The sequence below is a fragment of the Pangasianodon hypophthalmus genome, chromosome 19 (assembly GCF_027358585.1).
Source record: "Pangasianodon hypophthalmus isolate fPanHyp1 chromosome 19, fPanHyp1.pri, whole genome shotgun sequence".
Classification (NCBI taxonomy): Eukaryota; Metazoa; Chordata; class Actinopteri; order Siluriformes; family Pangasiidae; genus Pangasianodon; species Pangasianodon hypophthalmus.
The window spans coordinates 12,280,083-12,301,431 of record NC_069728.1 but is presented as its reverse complement, the minus strand read 5'-3'; the positions used below and the strand labels follow the sequence as shown (position 1 = coordinate 12,301,431).

General features: G+C 38.0%; 1 protein-coding gene across 1 annotated transcript in view; it reads right to left on the bottom strand.

Moving 5' to 3' along the window:
• The window catches only part of LOC113532330 (MAM domain-containing glycosylphosphatidylinositol anchor protein 2), a 181,702-nt gene that overhangs the window by 129,946 nt on the left and 30,407 nt on the right, over positions 1-21,349 (bottom strand). The gene's annotated exons all lie outside the window — the stretch shown is intronic.

Below are 21,349 nucleotides of genomic sequence, written 5' to 3'. Positions count from 1 at the left end.
TTCAACAGTGAAATATTTCGACTGGAGCATTTCACTTACACTAAAATCTTTGTTTGATAGTGATTAACACACAGTGTGCTTTTAAACAGTTTGCTTCTTGCATTGGTTAAATTTTACAAAGAAATCGACTTGACCAAACATACTGCTACTGTAAGCATCAATTCCAAAGATGCAGCTAGCACATCAGTCTGTACCAGAAACAGAATCATCTTACTGGCTTAACCGTGTGAAAAATAAGCACAATAAGTAGTTAAACTGGTGATGGGGTGGAGATTAAAGTAGACTTCAGTGGAGTGAAGGCCATCATTTTTGTTAATTTTCTTCAATTTTTTTATTTATTTCCACAAATTTATTTTATTTATTTATTTCCACTGAGTTTACCCACTCAGTGCTCAGTGCTCACAGAACTGAAGTGCTCTCAAGCGCGACAGTTTCTCGCTGCTCCACTGCTCTTGAATACCTTTGCGTACGCTCAATTCATGGCACCTTGTGCTTATTTTTAATGACAACACTCGCTGATACTACTCTGTGCACACAGGTCAGCCGGCCTCGCACTCTCTAGTGAAGATGTTTAAATACTATAACCTGAGCTTTGAGAATTGACATCACTTTGCACAGTTGTTTTCATTTTTTACTTTTTTTTCACATTTTTCATGTTCACATTGCCTAGGCCATGGAATGCTTTTTGTACAGGCTAGACCTAATATTGGTCTACTACAATGACACACAGTGCCCCAGCCTTAAGCAACGCAGCTCAACAGCCGTGTTTCTAGAATAATCTCATCTATGCTTATTGCAATAAATGTGGTATTTCATGTAGGATATCACATCACTCAACTTGTTAAAAAATTCTATTATATTTAGTGTGGGAATACTATTGCTTCATGAAATAAATCAATAAATGAACAATGTTTTTACTATCACTGAGGGCTGTTACCATGGTAACTTAGCTAATCATCACCAGGCACAGGCCTACATCTTATTATATTCAACTTTATCCCATAAATATTACAAACGCAACCACACACACGTTTGTCTTACTATCCTTGTGAGGACCTTTCCTTAAATCAAAAATATAATGATTATAAATATTAATGCTCTGTTGCAGCTAATTAATGCTCTGTTTACACCAAACTTAACTCTAACCTTGACGCCAGTAGCCAAAAGGAAACCTTTTAGCTCTTTTAGTTTTTAAAGTTAAAAAAAAATGTCCCCAAAAGGTAAGAACTGTCCGATATTACTATTTCTGTGGAGACACCAAGATATAAAACATGCACCACCGCAAAACCCACCACACACACACACACACACACACACACACACTCACACACACACACACACACACACACACAGATCTGTGCTTGACTAAGCCATGGTGCAGTGCTATCTTGTACTCCAGAATGTATTTATGTTGTAACATGGTCACCAGTGCCCAGTTGTGCTGGGTTTATGTTCCTAAAAAAATTAATTGAACATCTGTGAAGGCAGATAAGATCACTTTTTTTGCCCGGCTGAGGTATTAACTACCCCAGTGATAGGCTAAACAGGCCAGGTCTTTGACAACTGGCTGAATAGCGATCCAAAAATGTGAATTAAGACTGGGAATAGGCCGTCTGTTTCCCCGCCGAGATTTGCATGTACTACTGAGTGCCAAGCAACTCTCCAGTGACTATCTGGCAAATGTCAGATGCTGAGTGATCATCCCATCAGTGGCATACTGCATGCAGAGGGCTGGATTTGCCCACTGGCTTAGCTTGAGCTATCCATAACCACAGCAGGGGCCAGTGAGGGCGCAATTACTGCCAATACCCCAGGCTCATCATTACTCCTCCCTGGAAAAGGCGGAGACAAATGGTAATGTTTCAATCAAACCAACACTGCACATTCATTCAAACTGAGGCTTATTCCTGATCTACTCCTGACACATTTCCCAAATTCATCTAGAAAGTTATTGTTTAAATAATTGTTCAGGTCACTATAAAAATGTCTTAAAGTAACAAATAACAAGACATTAAATCTAATTGTCAACCGTCCCGAATGTATCACTGTTAAAGTAATTGTTCAAATCAGGGGTTTAGATTTTTGTAAAAAAAAAAAAAAAAAAAAAAAAAAAAGCCACAAATTAACAATAAGACAATAAATCAGCATAACATTTTGAAAATAAACTGCTTACCATTAGACCTATAGCCCTGATTTACTAAGATCCTAAAGAAATACTGCTAATTTTCATCTGCAATCTAATAAATTATGCATGCAGTTAGTGAATGTGTTGTGGCTCAATGACTAATTGACTAAATGATGTCAAGTACACTGAGGAAGAATATTTAAAGGTGTGCTACTTGTTCTCCATAGCCGTAATGAGGTCAGATCTCAAAGAGAGTGTTGAAAGAGTAAAACTAAAACTTGCCATATGTGTGCATTATTACATGCCAACATTAACGCTAATTAAACAGACCTATAAAAAAAAACAACTGTTCAAAACATGATATGAATGCAAAATAAAAGTGTAGACAGGAGCGTGTTTTGTTCATAAAGTTTACACAAAGAAAACCTTTCACAGGATCCAGGAGGTGCACATATGTGTCTAATATACAATATGAAGTCAGAATTTTTCAGAAACCTTTGTATAATATTGACATACTGGGAGATACGAAAAAAAAAAATCTATAAAGATGATTTCAGGTTAACTTTAAATAGTTTAAATGGCATTACACAAATGCAATACCTGTTGTTCGATAGTATTAATTTGAGCACACAAATTTCATTCCCGTAATGTACTTGTACTGACACTGTCAAACTTAGTTGGTTGAGTTTTCTAAACTTAATTTCAACCACCATAACCATGGCCAGGATGAAGCATTTCCTGAAGAGGAATGAATGAACATGGTAAACGTTTTGCACAGCACTGTGTGAACTGTATGCTCCCATAACAATATCTTATACTTGCTCTTTCTTTGTCCCGCGAGCTTTATATCTGACTGCTCAACCCTGAACTGAATACTGAATATACACATAAGTAACCAAGAATAGATTCTTTCTCTCTTTCTATCTCTCTTTTGTTTCAAGTATGGTCATGTAAAAAGATGTAGAGCGGTTCACTTGAATTCGTGAATTCTTACACAAAACAGGTTAATGTACAGGCTGCATGTTCTAAAGAAGAAAATAGCATCTTATAAAGTCATCGAACATTTGTCATTGTCTGTTTTTTTTCCCTTTTCCGCTGCTCAGAGATGCACTGCTGTGAGATTATAGTGAGTTATTTAACCATGATGATTTATTAAATTCTATTTTCCAGTCCAGGATAATTAAAAGGTTCTGCTACAAATTGGAACAAAAACATTTTGAATAACTACACTGCTTTCTTTGGTGTTGTATATATGCAAAGTAAGTTCACTTGGGAAGTGGTTTCAAATTTCAACAATAATTCTTAAAAAAAGTCTTAGAAATAATTTTTTAATTAACCATAACTCAACAGTTTTGCACCAGTGAGGTTTTATACGGCGACACGATGGTGCAGCGAGTAACATTGCCACCTCACAGGTCCTCAAACCTGAGCTCGAGTAACTGTACAGAGCCGCTAGAAAGTTTGCGAACCCTGTACAATTTTCTGTAATTCTGCATAAATTTGACTTGAAATGTGATCAGATCTTCATGTGAGTCTTAAAACTAGATAAAGAGAGCCCAATTAAACAAATGATGGAAAAACATTATCGTTTTTACATTTATTAATTGACCAAAATTATCCAAAATTAAATATCTTTGTCAGAAAAAGTATGCGAACCTCTAGGATTATGAGTTAATTTAAAGTCGTAATTGAAGTCAGGCGTTTCAATCAAGGGGATGGCAATCAAGGGGATGGAGTTTAGCAGGCCATCCCATGTTTCAAGAACATGGGTCTTTGTGCCATGCTTCGATCAAATGAGTTTCCTGTGGACGTCAGAAAAAAGTTATTGATGCTCAAAAGGCTGGTAAAGGTTACATAACCATTTCTAAAGAGTCACAAATATATAAATGGAGGAAATTCAGCACTACAGTTACTCTGGCAAGGAGTGGTACAGCAAAAACCACTCCAAGGGCACAGTGAATAACATTACAGGAAGTCACAAAGAGCCCCAGGGTAAGGACTTACAGGCCACTCTTGCATTGAATGATGTTAATTTTCAGGAGTCCACCATCAAGCAAACCCTGAATAAGAAAAGGCACTACTCTCCTAAAAGAACACTGCTGCCCATCTGAAATGTGCTCAAGGCCATGTGGATATGCCAGAAGTCTATTGGAAGAATGTTCTGCATGGGGGTGGCAGTATCATGGTTTGGGGGTGCTTTGCTGCCTCATGTCCAGGATGGCTTGCCAATTATTGACAGACCAATGAATTTCGGACTATACCAGCAAATTCTGCAGGAGAATGTCAGGGTATCTGTCTGTGAACTGAAGCTTAACCCTAAGTGGATCATGCAGCAAGACAACGACCCTAAGCACACAAGGAGATCTACAAAGAAAATGGTTAAAGCAGAAGAAATTTAACATTTTGGAATGGCCAAGCCAAGGTCCAGACCTTAACCCAATAAAAATGATGTGGAAGGACCTGAAAAGAGCCAACATCACTGAGTTAAAGCAGTTTTATAAGGAGGAATGGGCCAAATTCCTCCAACTCATTGTGCAGGATTGATCATTAGTTACCAGAAACATTTGGTTGAAGTTATTGCTGCTCAAGGAGGTCACACCAGCTAGTGAAAGCAAAGGTTCACATACTTTTCTCCGACAAAGATATTTAATGTTCGAAAATTTTGCTCAATAAATAAACGTAAAAACTAGGAAGTTTTTGCATCATTTGTTTAATTGGGTTCTCTTTATCTAGTTTTAGGACTTAGCTGAAGATCTGATCAAATTTCAAGTCAAATTTATTCAGAAATACAGAAAATTGTACAGGGTTCATAAACTTTCTAGTGGCACTGTATGTGTGAAGACTCTGTGCACGCTCTCTCTGGGTTTTTCCGTTTCCTCCGACCTCCCAAAAACATGCCAGTAGGTAGACTGGCTAAGATAAATTGCCCGTAGGTGTGAATAAGTATGTGAATAAGTGTGTGCATGGTTACAGACAATGAATATTTAGCGCATGGCTGTTTTTTTAATCCATGTGGAGGAATCAATTCAGTTATGCTAACTTCATTACAGTATTTTCACTATAGTGAATCATGCCTAATATTTTAAGGATGTAGTTTATATCCAATGTGGTCTGTCTGCAGATCACAGACACAAAATGTGTGTATGGACTAGGATTGTGCAATATAGATTTTTCCCTGTTTATTCAACTTTTTATTATTATTTAATCATAGGCCATAGGGCCTAAGAAAAGACAGACAGAAGAGTATGGGAGGTGCAGTTGGGAACTGCTACTGCTGCCACCTCTGCAATCACAACAACTCTGCTGGATGGTGGATTTCTAGGTCATTCCGCAGTAATGAGCAGTAAACAGTTAAAAAACATAATGCTGACATTTTTGCTGCTACACAAAGTGCTTGAATGCTTCTGCAGTGACCAGCAGAGGGTTTTCTTTTTACAGCCAGAATACCACAAGTGCCGCGTTTGACCGTTTTTGGCCGAAAAATTTCTGCCGTGTTTACAAAACCGTTCACCTAAAAATTCCACATAAGACAGTGATACAGAGAACAACTGGTCTATTTGTGCTTGTAACCCCATATGGGCATAAAAGTGAGCATCACACAGTACAAACACTTTGCTGTGCAGATATACTTTATAGATTATGCTTTAAATAAAGTGCACGGCATATTGAAAGTGTGGTTTTCTGATTTCATTGAGTACCTATGGAATTTCTTCATGCATGCACACAAAAAATAGACACAAAGCAACAAACAAGGGCAGCGTAGCAGTCTGGAACGAATTTGACACTTCACTGACTCATTTCTGATACAGCAGGTGTTTTGTGAAACACTTTTCAAAATGGAACTGCACAAGGTCTTGGCACAACTTGTGAGGTCAGGCGACACATGACATTTGACACAACACAACCGGTATCAAATGGCCTTAAGAGGATTTTTTTTAAATCGTACTCATAAATGTCCATAAATGTTACAATTACCCAGGTAGCTAAGACCAAACTCCTGTAATGAAACCATACGTAAGAATGCACCTTAATTTATATTCTCATAACAACATAAACTGCATCTACTGGCTAAAAAAAAAGTGGAATATATGGAGATTAGATTCTGCTCTGTCAAGCATGACAGCAGAATGATAAGTGTATGTTTACCGATAGCATTAACAGTATTATGGTTCCTGAAGGAAAGCATCAGACTGCGTAATGTGTCTCTCAAGTTTCTTTTCCTGAGTTCACTTAGTTAAGTTCATGCTGGTGGGCATTTAATATCCAGCACCACAGCCCATCCTATCCTCATGAGACTCAGCAGGACTGCTGGATATGCAAGATGAGTCTGCATGTCACTAGCAATAAGAAAAAGAGTCCAAACAGCAGCAGGGCCAGTGAGATAAATCACATCCAGGGTTCAAACATAACATCATGTGCTGGCATACTGTTTTCAGGATATCAAATCAAGCCATCAAAATGAGTGTCTGTTATTAAAAAAGAACATCTCATACCTAAATACCTTTACTATAACCAATCCCAATGGTAGGTCGTGCAAATTTGGTGTGTGCCATCATTATGGGCTAAAATATTAAATGAAATACATCAGAATGTGGGTCTTAAAGTTCAACACAAGTGAAATTATTAAAAATATAAACAAAACATGATCTGAAATTTACTCTTATTTGGATCATGCCTGAGTATAGACAACGGTAATGTTCCTTTATCAGCATATCTGCCAAAAGGTTATGAGTTGACATTATCCGTGTGTCACGTACCATGATCTCACCATGAACCTGGAGCGTGGCTTATTTATTTGACGAACTGTCAAAATGCATTATTGTGCTCATCTATCGGATACTATCTGGTGAAGGAGTCGTGCTTTGTAAATGTTTTAGGTTGCCTGGTTATAATGGGAGCTTAAATGAGAAAGCAGAAGAAATCTGTCAACAAGGAGTAATTTTCAACTGTCATTTCTATCCCAATAGAGAGAAAGGCTACAAAGACAAAAGTTACATTAGTTTTAAGTCTTACGTCATAGTGTGGTCACAGAAATGGGAAGATTGTTAAGGCTGTTTTTTAATTTGCCTTTAGTCATTCAGAATCAGAATCAGAATCAGAATCAGCTTTATTCGCCAAGTGTGCACGCAGACACACAAGGAATTTGTTGTGGTTTTCTTTAAGGTGCTCTTGGTACATACATACATATCTTACATGAGAACAAAAAAAAAACATTTAAATAATAAAACTTAATTCCTTTGCAGATCACAGAAACAATGAAATTGTCAACAAGCCATTGTCACTATTTCTTTGTTTTATTATTTATAATCTTCTAGGAGTTGGCAAAATTACTTGAGTGATAGCTATGACCTTTTTTTGTAATTTCCTCAAACATTTTCAACATCAATTAAAGATCTGTACCAAGCAAAAGGTACAAACTAAATTCATCAAGAAATGGAAGAGTATTCTTAATTAACTGTGCAGTCTATGTCTTTGAGTTCACACTGCACATCACTCACAGGCATGAGAGAAGGATGGCTCTTCATTTCTGTGTTTTCTCATTCAGATTGAGTATAAAAAAAAGTAAAGCATGGAAATATCTGCCAATTTATTATAAATAAATTATGTATTATTATAAAATACGGCTGCATTAATTAACATAAAATCGTATTGCAATTCCATTACCTGTTTAATACGCTAATAACTCCATTACTAGTGCATTATGCCATCACCTCACATTGAAACATGTCAGTCAAAGATAAAAAAATGTTAGCGAGACAGCACAGCTAACAGCTAGCAATCAAGTGTGTGCACAGCAGTCTGATTTACACTTCTATTTTAGTGGTAGAAATAACCAGCTGGCTGACATCACTTACTACAAATACATTTTCTATCTTCTCTGTCACTGTTTTAGTGCAGTAGTGTCAAAAAGACTGGGATACGATGTGCAAACCTTGCCAACAGTCCAAAATCCACATAGTTCAAAAAGAGACAAGGGGTGAAAGATAGCAATATTCTTCCAATACAAAGCTTCAAAGGCATAAATGAGAAAACAAAATTGGCAAGGTTTTTTTTTTCCAAAGTGATTGTCTGTCAATGACAAATATAGGCAGAAGTGCAGAGAATGAGGCTGGTAATGTGCACTGAGACAATAACGCTGTCGCCGTGGGAAGCATGGGTGAGGAGGACGAGACTGTGACAGATGGAAATAAGCGGCTGGCTGACATAAATTACAACATATGTGTCTTGTCTTCTGCTTCAACTGTAAGTTTGTAAAGCTTAATAAATACATGTGAAGCAACAAGGGCTGGAATACCGGAATGTGATGCAAGTCTTCTCTCCAACACAAAGAAAAGAAGAGTCATTATAATTCCACAAACATATAATACAAATATAAAAAGAAAGCTAGTCTAAGCATAACTTTGGATTAAAACAATAATGATAAGCTGCCATGCATTAATCACTAATGGCAAAATAATCTCTTATGATACATCTGACGTAAGGATAGCGTAACAATTCAAGCAAAATAATCTCTTATGATACATCTGACGTAAGGATAGCGTAACAATTCAAGCAATTCGGTTCTTTCCACTGACCTTGAAAGTTGTTAGAGCTTCATTTTACACAGCAGGGCTGATTCCAATGTTCAAAGAATGTAATATTACTGACAAACGCAATAATAGTGATATCCCATGTGTTAATCCATATGACTGTGACTAAAATGCACCATTATAGGCTTTAATGTCAGGAAATAAAGAAATAAAGCGGTGGGAGCAAAATCATCCATTTTGTTCAAATCCCCTCTACACTATGATAAATGTGCTCTGGGAAAAGGAAAGCTGTGTGAAATGTTTCTATGACAAAGAATTGTCGTGAGGTTTTAAACGTGTGTAAATCAAACAGAAGGCATTAGCCACTAGCTCACACAGTTCGTTTTCAGCAAATGTGTGTCACTTTTGAGAAAGTGTCTCTGTGGAGAATGATGGGAGGCCATTAGTCAAACATCACTGAGGGGAAAAAACTGATAGGGAAAAAAGTACCTGCCAGGACAAAAATGATAACAAGGTGCTTATTTGAAGGGTGAGGAATGGTGTTTGCAGCGTTTTCGCAGTGGGGGTCTTTAAGAGAGAAAGCGTGGGAGGAAGAGAATGTCCCAGAGACGGAAAGACAGCAAAGAAAAGGCATTTAGAGATATACGAACAAAATAAGACTGTGATAGATAATGGCAAAATACAATGCTGAAAGTGATAAGCCAAGAAAAAACGATAAAATGCAAGTTCAAAAGAAATTGAAAAGATGACTGGGACATTGGTAAGACATTGGTGTGTACTTACACCACCTGAATATGGAGCAGTAGCACCATAACACCTCATTAATGTTGCCTCGTGCACACTCCTCTCCCAATTAATCTCCTAAAAGTCATGATTAATAAAAGCACTTTGGCCTCCACCAAGAGTTCAATTAAAATGAAAAGTGATGTTGATCAAAAAAAGCAGTTTACAGGAAGTTTAGATTAAGGGGACCATGCCATGCCAACATGCCATTAAAAACAGATTAACGCTGTAATTGCCATGACATAAATTTGCATATTATAAACAAGTCTAGTTACCTCCTGTTTGTTTTTTTTCATGTCTAAACAAGGAAGCGGCAATGGTGCTATCCTCAACACACAGTGCGTCAGTGTCAGAACAACAAAGGTGTGATTGCATAATGACATCTTTTGAGAAATAATTACATCCTCACAAACCCAACATAATTACTCAGGTATAATCACAGGAGATGTTGACGAGAACAGTCAAATGGAATAAGGGTGATTATTCCAAAGTGGCGGAAGAGGGAACGCTGCCTGAACAGATTCTGTTTCCTGTTCACTCCGTGCACGAGCAGCATTTTTTTAATAATCAAGCTTTTAGCTTAACTGACCATTAACAGTGACAGCGCACTGATGAAACTTCTCTTTAACATACATATATTTCTTATAACACATTGCGCCATACTCGAATCCTGGCAAGCAAGCTACAAATAGCATGCAAGGAGATGAATTATGCTCAAGTGAAAAAAAAACCTCAGATTGTGTTGCCCAAACGCCCACACCAGTTTGGCAGAGGAACATAACGCAATTTCAGTTAAGATCCATTTTAAGGAGAATTAAGGAGAATTAAACTCAATCCTTAGAACTGTGTAGAAATGGATATGTAATACATTTGGCATTTAGTGTCACTGGAATCTCAAAGGTGTGTTATTAATTCCCACATTGTGTGAAACAGGAAACATACTGGAGATTCAGGTTTTATACATGCTTTAGAACATCAGTGTGGACAAATGCTGCTTCTTCCAGTCTAAATGTTTCTGTTTTGTTTGTTAAAACTGCAGTACTCCTAGGAGGACATAATGTCCCCATGGAAATGTGCCGTGCCTGAAGATATTTTAACTTAGCATAGCATAGTATATTGCCCAATTAAGGACATAACAAATTCAGCTTTATACTTGCGGTAAACATAATTTAGGAAAGACCTATGAACAATAAATCAGTGGCTTATTTAGTGCATTAAAAATGAATTTTTAAAATCTAGAACAACGTACAGCATGTGGCAAAAAAGCAGATCACAGTCTTTAATCATTGATGCGGCTGAAGCTAACAAGACTTAACAAGGCTCATGCTGAAAGTTTTAGTCTCACCATGTACATTTTTTACCGTTAATACACTCACCATCCACATTAATAGGAACACCTATACACCTGCTCATTTATCCAGTCATTCAATCATGTGGCAGCAGCGTAATGCGTAAAATCATGCAGATACAGGGCTAGAGCTTCAGTTAATGTTCACATTAAACATCTGGATGGGGGGAAAAGTGTGATCTCAGTGACTTTAAACATGGCATGGTTGTTGGTACCAGATGAGCTGGTTTGAGTATTTCAGAAAGTGCTGATCTGCTGAGATTTTCACACACAACAGTCTCTAGAGTTTATACAGAATGGTGTGAAAAACAAAAAACACTGAGTGAGTGACAGTTTTGTGGGTGGAAATGCTTTGTTGATAAGAGAGGTCAGAGAAAAATGGCCAGATTGGTTCGAGCTGCCAGGTAGTATATAGTAACTCATATGATCACTCTTTACAACCATGGTGAGCAGAAAAGCATCTCAGCATGCACAAAACATTGAACCTTAAGGTGGATGGGCTACACCAGAAGAAGACCACATTGTGTTCCACTCGTGTCACCCAAGAACAGAAATCTGAGGCTATCATGCGCACAGACTCGCCCAAACTGGACAGTAGAAGATTAGGAAAATAATCACCTGGTCTTTTTTCCGGTCTTCAACTGTCCAGTTTGGGTGAGTCTATGCCCATGATAGCCTCAGATTTCTGTTCTTGGCTGACAGTAGTGGAACCTGATGTGGTCTTCTGCTGTTGTAGACCATCCACCTCAAGGTTTGATGTGTTGTGTGTTCTGAAATGCTTTTCTGCTCACCATGGTTGTAAAGAGTGATTATATGAGTTACTATAGACTTCCTGTTAGCTCAGACCAGTCTGGTCATTCTCCTCTGATCTCTCTCATCAACAAGGTCTTTCAACCTGCAGACCCTCCGCTCACAGGAGAGTTTTTGTTTCTCGCACCATTCTGTGTAAACTCTAGAGACTGTTATGTGTGAAATTCCCAGGAGATCAGCAGTTTCTGAAATACTCAAACCAGCCCATCTGGCACCAACAACCAAGCCACGGTCACCGAGATGACATTTTTTCCCCATTCTAACGTTTGATGTGAACATTAACTGTAGCTCTGGACCTGTATCTGCATGATTTTATGCATTGTTCTGCTGCCACATGAATGAATGATTGGATAACTGCACAAATGAGCAGGTGTATAGGTGTTCTTATTACAGTGGACAGTAAGTGTATATAGTTTTTGTTTTTAACCAAATGGAAACATGTGAAACTTACCAGCCTTGTAGGTGTTTCTACTGTACAATCAACAGTGTCACAAATTTCAGTGTTAACTCCATGTTTACTCCAACACATCCTTTCCAACCATGTGCACTCTGACATCTCCAAGTGCCTCATCCACTGCAAAACACAGAGTCTGGAAAACACTACTAAAAGCACTGTACTATAAAGGAGCACTCTAACAAATCACAGAAACCAGTACGCATTTACGTTGCACTATAACTGTAACAGATACATCACAAACCTCTGCATGTGAACAGTTACATATTTGTAAAAGGGCTGACTGAATGACTTTTCACATAACCAGTTCAACACAAATTGTTATCCAACACAATCTTGTTATCCTTTTTTGTTATTGCTGTTGATTAACTAGATTAATTGGTTAAGAAAGTGATCAGGAGTGATAGCATTAGCTGTTGAGCTTTATTATTAGCAAACAACCAAATGCAGCTATTTAATTCAATGTTATATGGTTAATGTCTATAAACATTAACTAAACATTAACTTTAAAAATCCTGTGGTGCACCATTAAATTTATTCTTTAAAAAAAAAGGAAAAGAATAACGACTCTGTCTAGAGGAGACCATGAACCAACATTTAGTGACTGGATAAGGAGGCCATTAGCCAGAGCAGCAACCAAGAGGCCAAGGGTAACTCAATGCTACCACCACCGTGCCTCACTGCGGGGATGGTTTTCTTAGTGTGTACCTTAACCCTGTCAGCTAGTCCTATCCTTGTGGGACATTTGCATATTGCAGCAACCAACCAAATGCAGCTATTTAACTGAATGTTATGTAGATTGCTGCCTATTAACATTAACTAGCTAGATATTTCCAGAAATTAACTTAACCATGAGTAGTGCAGTGAGCCCTTTCTGTTGCATTTTTGATTATTGTTGTTTTACAGTTAAGTCATGTTAACTGCTTTTTGCTAAGTGTGATTTACAAGCAACATCTCTGTTAAAGCATACCCTGTACAAAGCATGCACCTTTATATTTTAGGCAGTAAATGAGCTGCACAAATGAAAAGTCATAGCTGCTTTTTCTTCTTTTGATGGAATCATCAGCCACAGTTTTAGTGTTGACAGACAACAACAAAGTCGAACTAAGATGTACTGCAGATATCACATAGAAAAAAATGGGTCTTGGCTTAGGTGATTTTTTTTTGGACAAAGTTTGTTCTAGTGCTAAATTACTCAACAGACCCCTTATCAAAACAAGCTTCTCTTAATAAATTGCAAATTGTTTAACAACAGTAAACCAGTCATTTAAGTATTTTTTTTTTTCTGTCAAAACTAGTTAGCTGAAATTCAGGAAAGTATATTAGCGTGTTCTCCTTCCTTATTTTTGGTGCATAATGCACAGAAAAACAATATAGGATGTTTTTGCTTTTTCAAAAAACATGTTGCATTTCAAGTAAGTACTGGAAACCCAATTCAGGGATACAAAAGAGTGACCAAAATACATTTCATGGCCAATCATAACCAACCTGGCATGCAGTGTGTGTCAATACGCGCTCTCAAGCAATGAGGTGAGCACGAGAGCATGAAATTGAGTAGTGGAACTTTATATAGTTATGCAGTACTGAGAGAGAGAGAGGGAAAGAGGGGGGATGGGAGAGAGAGAGATGTACTACTGCAGTATTGTAAAAGATCATATAGTCTGCTTGTAACTAATATCAATATAAAGTAAATCCATTATTAATACATGGAAAGAATACTCTGTCTAAAGGAGGCCATTCAGCAAATGTCAGTGACTGGATAAGGAGGGAGGCCATTAGCCAGAGCAGCAACCAATAGGCCAAGGATAACTCAACATGATGCTACCACCACCACGCTTCACTGTGAGGATGGTTTTCTTAGGGTGATGAGCAGAGTTGGGTTTCTTCCAAAGATAGCACTTTGTGAGAAAAATAAAATAAAATAAAATAAAGTCATTGACCCAAAAAGTGTTCACTTGACTTAAAAACTGAACCCATGGCTGTTGCAGTTTTGTCAGTCTACGTTTCACCAAGCCTGGCTTTGCTGTAAATGTGTAAATGTGTTCTTCTTGTAATAAAAAAAAAGACATCAACAATGTATGAACACTGTGCTTGACTGATTTTTTTTTTTTTTTTTGCTAAGCATGTTGGTTTCTACAGAACATACTTCCATCCAGGGTCATTTGTTCTCCTTGATTAATCTGTGTTTTGCAAGCACACTACACAGTCCCACTTCCTGCACAATATGTTACTGAAATGCTATTTTGTTATCAGCAGCAATGGCTGAACAAGGACTCTAAAGAAAATGCGCAATTGGCTGTTTTAGCAAGTCAGAAATGTAAAATTGATCAAATGATGCAATGATCATTTGTCATAAAGTTAAAACACCAAGACAGAACACAGCAGTGCTATTGAAAGGTGGCACTAGATGGATTCCCTATACAAAAAAGAACACAGTTTGATACTGGCAAACAAGGCTTTATCGAGAAAAAGGCTAATATGAACCTACTAGAGAGCCTTTGTTCTGTGTGGGGTGCAGTTGGAGCACTGAGAGTGTGGACACACTGCTGTGGGTCACTGGGCTAATTCAGCTCTGATCCCTGCATGATAGCTGTGAAGCTGAAAGAAGCAGGCTAATGCATCAAAGGCCTGAGCTTCTGTCTACGGTGTTCTCTTATGACTGATCACCCCATACCTCACTTTAATTTAAAGTCAATGGCATCTATAGATACCTGTCACAACAGAAGAGCTACTAATGCATTTCTACTCTAGTGCAGCCTCTTCAGACACTAGGTTTACTCCTTAAACGTCAGGCCAGTGGAGAAACAAGGAAGAAATAAAAGAGCTTAGCAATCTTTCAAAAGGCTTTTCCTCCTGTCTAGTATGACAGAAGGGCTATGGATTCATGGATCATTTATTTTTAAGATGAATCAGAACTGTAAAAATCCACACTGAGCTTTTTCAGAGCGATCCACAGGACTCAGAGTGAACCCCTGAGCCATTCTCTTTTAAGATAATTTTTTTTTCTGAGACTAAAGGCTTCTCAGTGGGGAATTAAGCATATCATAAAGAAAGGTGTGCCATTAAACCTAACTCATGCTTTTTGTGAGGCATAGTGACAGACTGTGGTATAGATATATATTTTATAGTTTACAGCTCAACCTAAACATAAGGAATGATTGAAGGGAGATTTATTAGAGAAAACATATATTCTCTCATGACACCTACTCCACCTACTACGTCTGTTTTTCAGAAAAGAGTCAGAAAAAAATGGACAGCTAAATTAAAAATGCAATAAAACCATCAAGACTGAAAAATCTTTTAAAAAATAAGCAGAACAGGAGGCTCGGTGACACAGAGCGTAGACTGCCGCCTCACAGAGTTCCTGGGTCAACCATGAGCTTATGTTACTGTGCAGAGCTTCGCCTGCTCTCCACATCCATGTGGATTTCCTCAATGTCCTGTGGTTTCCTCCCATAAACATGCCAGTAGGTGGACTGGCTACTCAAAATTTCCCCCATGTGTGATTGAGGGTGTGAATTCGTGTGTACATGGTGCCCTGCGATGGACTGCCATCCCAACCACGGTGTACTTCCGCCTCACACAGTGTTCCTGGAATAGGCCCCAGATCCAACGCTTTTCAGCAGTTACTGAAAATGAATAAGTAAGCAGAACACGTTTTGAACAAAATCATACAATAATACTTCTGTGCTTAGTTACAGAATAACTGTTTACAAAATGGCTCCTTCTATATTTGTATTTCCTGTATTTGGCAAAAGCTTTTATTGAGCATTAATTACAGAAGTACTCTGATGAATGTTGGAAGTACTGAAAAACATGCTACTGACAAACATGCTAATGTTAGTGCAGATCAACTCCATTCTAAAGATACCAAAAAAAGATATTTCCTTTTTATGTCAAGTGCACTCTTAGTTTTCAGTCTGTATTTGATGACAGCAAGGACTCCACTATTCAGACAACCAAGGCAGGTTTATTCCACTATCTGTGCAGCAGTACAGAAAAGAAGCCTGTCTGTCTTGTCTCTTGATGGATACAAGGTCAAGGTTTGCATTGTGTACCACGAACAATAACTGATCATCCAACACTGCACCAACGTTTTGGCATGCATTTTTGGACAGAGTGATCAAGGTGTTGACAAGATCAAGGCATGGGCATGCACTCCCTTACATGCCATCCCGGCTGCCAAAATATGGCAGCTCAGTTGTTAGCTCAGTGATTTAACTTGAGAGGATGACCTCCATGACAAGATGCCTGCCAGACATATCAAGATACAAGTTGACGGGAATCTCTGAGTGAGAAGGAAAGAAAGAGTTGGATGTCACTGGCATAAATATGGTAGGAAAATCCATGTATAACATCACCAAGAGTACAGGTATAAACGGAAAAGATTAGAGGAGCAAGTACTAGGCCTTGTGGGACAGTTTGTTTGATGTAAAGGTCTAGAGAATGCCAGATTGTAGCCAGACTGATCTGGAGAAAGACACCTGATTGCAGACTCAAGAGTTCTGAAAGAAAAGAAAGCAGAGATACCAGTGGGTGTCTACTGATGCCAGAGAGGTTTGGTCTGAGCTTTCTGATAACGTGTAACACCCTGACAGTGTTGAAGGTGTTTAGTACACTGGCTGATTTTATGGAACCATTTATGATGCATGTAATGAAGAGGAAGCGGTTATGGGAGACCTCAAGCATTGTTAATGGGATGAGGTCCTGCAGACATTAGATGAAATTACTGAGTATTAGTAGTGGTAGCAAGTAAAGAGAAATATGTTAGGAAGCTGAGAGGATGAATGTGACTTGTGGGGGAGTGAAGGCAGGGGAAGATATTGCTAACCTGCTCTTTTAAAGAAAGTGACAGGGTCTTTAGAGTTTAGGGCTGATATTAGCGGGGATGGAAAGAGTTCAGGAACGGAGTTGCTATTCTAACTTGTATCAGGTACAGTACCTTTGGGATTCCTTTTTCTTCCTATTACAGACCTTAATTAGCACTGACACAAGCAAAATGGACACACCAGTCCCCAGTGGCCTTGAATGCTAATAATGTGAATGCATGTTGCACCAAGACATCTCTAGAGCATGCAGAGTTGTGTACGTGTAAGCTTTTTGGTCCTTCAGTAACAACTAATCAAGCAAAACTGCAAGGTAGGAGCTGATGCAACAATTTCTGGGTATATCAGTGATTTCCTGTTGTACTAAACTGTGAAATTATCTTAACAATAACAATGCACAGAACAACATGTACAATATAGCATGTGGTGAATAGGCATCGGAATATTCACTAGCCTTAACTGTAAGTCGTTTCTAATGAAATGCTGTAGAAGCGAAAGTGAATGATGACCCGTGATGGTGATCGGAATGAAGCGTGAACCAATTCTCCACGTCAGCATGAGGTGATGGTAACATGTGTTGCTACAATGAGTCAAAGCCTAGAGCAAACTTGCTTTCAAGCTGTGCTGGCATCACCCAGAAATTTACTCATATTTCACTGATACACACTCGGAAATCAATTATCACCTGCATCCAGGTTATGTGGGACTTCCTAGCCCCACTAAACCTCAGTATCTGAGGAGGGTCAGAGATGCTCAACACATCCAAAATTAAGGCCAACATCAAAGCCTAGTGCTAAAGGATCTTTTGATCTATTTTGAATGACACAGTTGCACTTTCATGTCAGTCCATAGACATCTATAGTATAGAGAGTGAAATTGAGCATAACACAACTAAAGCAGAACATAAGAGATACAAAAAACCCAGAACTCTGTTGCTGCACCAACTCATTGTATTAAAACGTTTCTAACCCTTTTTTTTTTTTTTAGTATTCTTCAACTCTGGCCTTTGTCTGTATGTATTAGCATGAGGATATGTTTTTGATGACTACAATTTTTTTTCTGTAAGCCTCTCTGTATAAAAAAAAAGGGTTTAAAATGTAAAAGTACATTTAAATATATTCAAAATACCTGTGTAGCCTTTGGGCAAATGTTTCACAACTCAGAAATGCCAAGTGTCCATTGGAAATAATCTTTTATTGTATATCACATGATATAAAAAAATCATTCATTAACAATTTTTTCTATTTGTAACACCTACTCTGATATACAGGGTGTCCATAAAAATAAAAGAGGTGTACACGTACATCCGTTTAAACATCTAAATTTCAGAGGCAACAATAAAGTGTTGGTATGTCCAGGTCTCTTAATCTCACACATGCATGGCATTTAAACGTGAAGGCCAAAGGAGCTGAGCAAATCCACAGCAGAGAAGCTGAGTGATTAAGTGGGCCACTGAGAAGCTCTTTGTTTGCAGATTCCATCAGTGCTGCAGCGTGTTTTTCAATGAGTCCCTTTAACCAGGACACACAGCAGGAGCTAGCTCAATAATAGCCAGCAGACCAGGCCTGCACAGGGTGCACAGCAGCACTGCTGATCTCTAGCATGCAGCTGAGCCCTGCACTTACATAGAAATATTATAATTTAATTAATAAGTGAAAGTAAAGCAATGTATGGCAGTTATGTGATAAAGAGACTGTCAAGCAAAATATGCATGCTTCTGTAATAGTTTTATGGAAATGAATTATAGTTTTTGACATCTGTAGGTAGCCTCACATTTCAACTCAATTAGCGTTTTAGTGTTTCTCAATCCTGTTCCTGAAGAACCATCACCATGTCTTCCCTGCTCCAAACACTCCTCTTTCAACTCATCAGCTAATTAACAATCCTGGACTAGGTGTCCTGAACAGTACTAAACTGGGTGAGCTAGAGGAAATAAAATCAGCAAAATGTGAAAGACAGTGGTACTCCAGGACTGAAAAAAGCTATTCTAAACCATTTCTATTAAACTGCAGCAGAAAAAATTAAATTTCAAGCTGTAGTCTAATTAGCAATCTTCATTAATCCAAAGGCCATGAATTGAAAATAAGTGCATTCTTAGGGCAACTGAAATTCCTCCAAACCTCAGTGCAGCTCAGGAAATGATCTTCTATAGAAGCTGACTGTTTGAGGGTTAAGTGCCTAACTCAATGGCACAAAAGTGGCTCTTTGGTAGTCTTGGGACTTGAACTCAACATCCCAATCACTAGCACAGTACCTTATCTGCTGAACTACAACAGTGCAAGTGATTTGCTGCAAGCACCAAGAAAAAGGAATTAGTGTCTGGAACCTCTCTATGGATCTCTGTTCCAGCTCACCAGAACACAGATGTCTTTTCTATGAAAGCCTATGGTATAAAACGCCATAATAAATCTGGCAAAATATTATACATTGGTCATTCAAGGACCTACCACATTCAGAGAATGCCTCAATGTTCAGTAATAAGTCAGCAGGAGAGTCTCGATACCACTACTGCTGAAATCATACCATTCATGTAGGCAAAGAAGAACACTGACACATGAGCCAGTACGGTGCCCTGTCACACACCATCACTGAAACATCGCTGTGCAACCTGTGTGTAATAGCACATGGATTTGCGCTACTTAGATTTAAACACCACATAGCCAAGTCAATATGAGGCTGCTAATGATACACCAAAAAGGCAGGCATCCTTGAAATGTGAAAATGTGAAAATCAATCATGGATGACAGCTCATTTAATTAGCTGAGGGAGGGAAAGCTGAAATTTCAATTACTGAGTAAACAACCATTGCCTCGCATAGATATATTTAACCCCTACAGCCGTGCTTGACACTGATTCACTTTTTTAATGAGCTATGCATCTGCTGGACAGAGTCTGCTAATCAAAGTTATAATGATACAATTTTAGGAGTTTTAATCAATAATTTTACTCTACACTGTTCCCGTTACTTTAATTTTCTAATATTGCAAAATATTCTAATATATTTATTTCTAAAATAACAAATCCACCACACCTCTGTCAAGCATACTTAACCCATACTTGGGTACAAGATAAAGAGTAATGCATTCTGCAATAATATTTTTCAATAATTTATAATAGCAACCATGGAATCCTATGCACCCTAAGGGATATTTTATTGTGCATAATCACAGAGGAACGATCACAGAAATAAATGTGCTTAGGCAGTCAAAATGATATTTATAATAACACAGTATAAATCAAATAAAATTTTGTTCATATCATTGCTATTGTGTCCCCATCTCCATTAGGCAACACTAAAAGTAATAATTAAAAATAATTACAGAGGCCTAAGGAACTCAGTGAAGTGGCAAAAAGTTTAATAATAATTGGGCCCGTGCAAATGCAAGCATTACAAGTCTCAATTAATTCTGGCACCTTGGAGGAAAACCAAGGCATTAGTCATACAAATATGGTTAGGTCCACTTCCAACTCCAATCCATTTAATTCAATTACTGTAGCTCAGTAGCATTTTAAACCAGAAGCAGAGCTGTGCTGCTTGTACAATGTTGCAGCACTATGGTGTTATGCTAATCAGGGCAGATTTTTCAAAGATTTGCAAGAAATATTGGACACGCAGCAATCAGTTGTGCACAAATCACGATTCTACCTTATTTATGCCACTTGCTGAGAGCAACGAGCCCCTAGACATATGAACAAAATATGACATGTAACAGTGCAGCTTGTAATTTGTGTAAGCACAAAAACAGAAATGATTCTCTTTTCCACCACTGCTGTTGGGTTGGTTGTTGCTTTGTGGCCATGGAAATCATGACAATCATGATGTGGTTTGACACGCCCACATCATATGGGCGTGTCAGCTGCCAAATGCCAACTCAATATCTGATATCAACTCCAGACCTTTTATCTGCTTCATCTGTCTTGAAGTAACGACGGAATGGACCACAACTGGTCAACTTGTCAGTCAGCTGTCCAAATACCTTTGAGCCCCTGAAAATAAAGGTACTATGCTGAAAATGGCTGTAATTCCTAAATGGTAAATGCCATATTTTTGTGGAACCTCTTAAAATAAAGCTGAAAGTCTACACTTTGATCACATCTTGATTGTTTTATTTTAAATCCATTGTGGTGGTGTATAAAGGCAAAATCACAAAAACTCCGTCATTATCCAAATACTTCCGGCCCTGACTGTATATATATATATATATATATATATATATATATATATATATAATTTTTTTAAAAAGATTTATATATATATATATATATATATATATATATATATATATATATATATATATATATATTTCTTATATAGCATGCATTAATATTATGCATTATATATTAAATGAAGAGTAGAAGAAGATGATTCAGCCACTCACTGGCTGCTGTTGTCACTTAGGTCATGTTCCAAATGGTGCCCTAAGCCCTGCAGTCTGTCAGGTCAACTCTCATATCCACTGAGAACTCCGTTTC